Genomic DNA, 5,552 nt, shown 5'->3' with positions numbered 1-5,552 from the left:
AAAAAATAATGTTCACTTTTACTTATCAGAGAGAGAGGAGAGAGAGAGAGAGAGAGAGAGAGAGAGAGCGAAATTATGATTGACTTCAAAACAAGCTAGAGAGATTGAGAAAGATTGATGTTCAAATTTCCTTATCATTGAGAGAGAGAGAGAGAGAGAGAGAGAGAGAGAGAGAGAGAGAGAGAGAGAGAGAGAGAGAGAAATTATTACTGACTGCAAAACAAACCAGACAGTGAGAAAGAATGATGTCCTCATTTACTTATCTTATCGAAAGAGAGAGAGAGAGAGAGAGAGAGAGAGAGAGAGAGAGAGAGAGAGAGAGAGAGAGAGAGAAATTATTACTGACTGCAAAACAAACCAGACAGTGAGAAAGATGATTCCTCATTACTTATCTTATACTCAAAGACCGAGAGAGGAGAGAGAGAGAGAGAGAGAGAGAGAGAGAGAGAATGAGAGATAGAGAGAGAGATAAATCCGAAGGGTTTTTATGAGGTCCTTAAAGGGAAAGCGGCCCTTCGTGAATACTAATCACTACGAAAGCAATCCTTGCAAAGATGACCCTTAGATAGAGTGAATGTGAGAAGGATTTTGGCTGCAGATTCTTGAAGATGGTGACGAAGGTTTTAGAGTCTGAACGAGAGTTCATTATGATGTTCTCAGAGATGTGAAACAGAACAATGATGATTATGATTCCAGAGGCAATAACTGTGCTAGTGATTTTAATTTGAACTAAGACATAATTTCATTGAATCTGAAAAACCGAATTTTTTCTTTTTAAATTCACCAAATGCATTATGGTGGTCTTTTCGACCAAATAGTTACAAACAAATGATTTCCAGTTTATTTAAACACGAATAGCATAGTGTGTGTGTATACATACATATATACGTAGTATATATATATATATATATATATATATATATATATATATATATATATATATATATATATATACACACACGAAACTCATGCCAGAAATTAATAGGAAAGTGAGAAATAAACACGATGGGAAAGGTGTACTCGGGACTACAAGCTGCCAACAACACGAATAGCATAGTTACCCGAATACCCTGACTTATGCAAGTTTTCTTTCACAAATTCAGTAACAGCTCATCGGCCCACTGCTTAGTGGACTTCTGTGCTTATGAGCTACTGCATTGATAATTATTTTTAAATGCACTTCAGAAACTGAATGTTGATTTTAAAGAAAAGTTTAGTTTAGGTAGTGAATTATGTATAATTGCTGGTTGAAGTAAGATATGTAGACAATATTGAAATGCAGCTACGATATGGAGAAAAAGGAAATGCTTAAATATAAAGAAACGGTAAAAAATGCCTTAACAGACTAGTATTAGCAACGCATTTTTCGTATTGTAAAATAAGCTATGCTGTTTGGGAAAGAGAGAATAAATAACAGGCACCTGCCGGTGGTATCAGATAATCGCATTTACTCGATGTTCAGATGAAATATCTCCTGTCCGTCGGCCAGGATTTCGACGGCATCATCCTTGGCCGATCGGGAATCTCTCGCCTTCCTTCAAAGGATGTTTCGTGACCAATAACCCACAATCGACTACTGATCTTTCCTTGGCCCTGCCCAACGACTTATAACGACCGACGACTGTTTGTTCCGTCAGGCTTCAGGAGCTGATTCTGAAGGATGTCTGTTATCCTTGATGCGTGTAAGTGAATACCCTGGATCGACTTTGGCCATTATTTGCGCAGAATTTATTCTGGGTCTTACAATTAAATAAGCACACTGGCTTAAGTATATGTATATGTTTATGTATAAGTATATATATATAGCGTGTGTGTGTATACTATGTATATGTATGTATACATACATATTACATTTATAGTATTAGTATATATAATTATGTGTATATATATATATATATATATATATATATATATATAAGATATATATATATATATATATATATATATATATATATATATATATATAATAGTATGTATGTATGATATATTGGAGTCAATAATAACCACTCTGAATATAATGTATTCTATGGGGGAAAATGAATTTTATATATATATATATATTTTATATATATATATATATATATATATATATATATATATATATATATATATATACAATATATATATATATAATATATATATATATATATATATATATATCTATATATATATGAAAAGTGTAACAAGTCAAACAAATGCAGGGATATGGGCCAAATACTGGAAGTCAACTACTAGCAAAAGTATCACAAAATGATACTCATGTCTGGGGGGAGGGGGGAGAGAGAGGAGTTGAATGCATATCTGAGTGCTTTATTACTTGAGCTAAGTCAGCCGCTTAGATCTGAATCCCCAATTACTACTGCAAGATCTCATCCAATTCTTGCGCAGACCCATAGTCGCATACCTTCTTCATCAAATGACTTCAAATTTGCGCCCGCGAGCGTGCTGGAATACCATGGGCGCATCTGAATGTAGGAGCTTTTTGGCGCACACGGTCATCTGCTTTCCATTTCTCAGAGATGCTGGTATTTTTTAAAATGGCACTGAGCTTTGAAAGGGAATTGTTTTTTCACTAAGATGGCAACGTGTTGTTATTTCTTATTTACTTCATGCCACTTCGTTTTTTTATCTCTAAACTTTTTTTTTTTTTTTTTTTTTTTTTTTTTACTTCGGGTTGAGATATTCTTGCTTCTGTCTATCGTTTTTTTTTTTTTACAGTATTACAGTATTCCTTCTTTGGTTCTTACATTGCGTATAGTTTTCAATAGACAGAAAAAAAAAAACATTTCAAGAAACAAACGCGTTGCTCACGTGATCATTATATCCATCACATTTCACGGTGAAAGGGTCACTCGAATGAAATGGTAGCGAGCGACTGACTCGCTGATGGGTCTGGAAGTTGGGTAAAATTCGCTGGTACTATGTTAAGCTTCAGGATCTTGCAAGGGAAGGGAAAAACCTCAGGTACTGAGTGCTTAGCTTCCAACTGCTTTTATTACCTTGGGCAGATCCGTCGCTACCGCCTTGACTTGTCATTCTGCAGACCGAGTTTCGTTCCCGGTGTGAGTCAGAAATTTATTCATTACATCCATATATATATAATATATATATATATATATACATATCTATATAATATATATATATATAACACCTATACCTATCAGCGCTTTGAGTGATGATTTTAGATAAAAATACATCAAAACAAAACCATTGCTTGCATCAGATGAACCCTGCATGCAAAAGAAAAGACATCAAAGGAATTCTGTAACTACTAGAAAAAGCAAAGATAAGAGTGCCAGGGTAGAAAGTTGAAGCCAATGGCATCTTCCCGAGATGCCCGGGCATTTGCCTGTATAATGAAAGCTTGCTGTCAGAGGCAGCCGTGAAGTCTGTCTTCTTGGGGAGAAGACGCAGCCGGAATACAAATGACATAATAGAGAACCTTTTCACTTACGGAGCCGAGCAAAGGATTAGGCAATGCCCACGGACTCTTCATGCTTACCACCCTGGCATCCCAAGTAAGTGGAGGCTATCAAAAGGTAGTCTCGCTGGGGGCAGAGTCGGTGCGTAGGGGTTTGGCGTGGGTGGGGAGGCAAACCGATGAAAAGCTGTGGGGGGTTTTTGTACGTGATGATCCTTTCTCTCGCCAAGTATGATGTCTATTTTTTATTCAAGTTAATACAATTAATCTTTTGTGATGTATCACAAGACTTCAAAAGAATAATAATAGAAAAAAAGCTAAGCAATTACATCACCTGCATATGGAATAAAATAACTGTCACAAAGTCAACATCTGCCTTAGTTTTCATAATCAGTTTTGATTATCCTAATAACACAGCAAAGTAAATCTCACAAACTTTAAAGCGTAAGTTTAAATTGTGTCGTAATTACTGGTGAATTTTATTTTTTTTAAATATCACCTCGTGGTTTAAATGAAATCAGTTTTCGTCAAAACCGCAGGGTTACGGTAATTTCAGAGCGTGTTCTAAATAAAGGAGCTAAATGTGGGAAATGTGAATACTAGATTTATAAGGTAGTAATACGATTTAAACGACTGTCTTTCTTTCTGGCTTCTAAGCCTCTGTTGTAAGTAACCAAATTCGGATGGCGGTCGTTATCAAGGACTGATATTAGTTTGGGGTCATTATCTTTATGATATTAACAGCCTTTTGGCTATAATTTTACGGTCATCACCAACGGGCTTGTACTAAACACGCTATAAAGGTGGATGCATACCCAGTTAAAAAATTGAGTGTCACTATCTAGGAAAGATCACCAGTATCTGTGGGGTAGTTACTTTTAGTGGCCTACATTTTTCGTTCTTATTCACCTCCTGTTGACAAAAAAAAAAAATTAGTAAATGCCTGCTGATGATATCGGGTCAAAGGTCATTTTAACCTTCATATTCAGATAGTGCTAAGGTCTGGCAAAGTTCAGCAGAGGCCTCGATGTTGGGATCATTCGAAAGGTCTCTTCAAATAAGCGAACAATTGCTTTGCGGAAAAGTACCTCAGGAAAATACATATAAGGTGAAAAAAGTAGAAAAACCACATTTGGTAAAAACTGAAAAAAAAAAAAAATTCTTTTTGATTGGAGGACAATAGAAAGTAAATGCGTTCAGATTACACGTAAAGATTTGTTACCTGTGGTTTTTATGGGTTTCCTTTAGCACAACGAAAAGATCCGGGAATTTTAACTATCATCTTCATACATGTATATATATAGTGTATATATATATGTATATATATATATATATATATATATACATATATATACACATATATATATAAAGAAGATAGTTAAAATTCCCGAGTCTTTTCGTTGTGATAAAGGAAACCCACTAAAAACCAACAGGTAAATGAGATCTCATTTAGCTTTTGGGAGGGAATATCACCCTCCTTTTTTTCTGATACAAAAAAATAAAGGGTGGGGGGGGAGTGAATGGCCCATCACGAAGTTCATTATGGGCTTCATTCTTTCATATATAATATATATATATATATATATTAATAATATATACTATATATATATATATATATATCTATAGTTATAAATACAGTTTGTAGATCTCTCCCAGCCACTCCGAGAGATTTGGAGGAAAACGAGACAACTGTGCCTTTCGGTGGTCCTTTTCCCGGTAGTTGGTCCACTGCTATAGTGGTTAGTGTAGTGGTATGCCACACAGAAGTCGCGGCTTCGTGTATCCCCAACGCCGAGGAAAAATCATAGTCAGTTACAACTGCAGTGTGGGGTCTGCGGTGGGAGATTGAACCCAGCATTCTTTGGAAGCATTGAATTTTAATCAATGGCCCCTGCGTGCTTGATCCATGTGAATACGTTTCATCTACTGAAATAATGATAACAATAAACAATAGTCGATATGACTCCAAAAGCTCTTAGTCCCCCAGTTCTCAGAGTCGTCAGAGATGATTTTCTGTCACTATGGCGTGCTTCTACGTTCTTGTAAACCCACCAAAGCCGCCTAAGGACAGAACACAAAATTCTCTGCTTAGGTCAGAAAAGATACCGGAAGACTGCTTGATGTACCTAAA

The sequence above is a fragment of the Macrobrachium nipponense genome, chromosome 20, assembly GCF_015104395.2.
Source record: "Macrobrachium nipponense isolate FS-2020 chromosome 20, ASM1510439v2, whole genome shotgun sequence".
Lineage (NCBI taxonomy): Eukaryota > Metazoa > Arthropoda > Malacostraca > Decapoda > Palaemonidae > Macrobrachium > Macrobrachium nipponense.
This window is presented reverse-complemented; position numbering follows the sequence as displayed.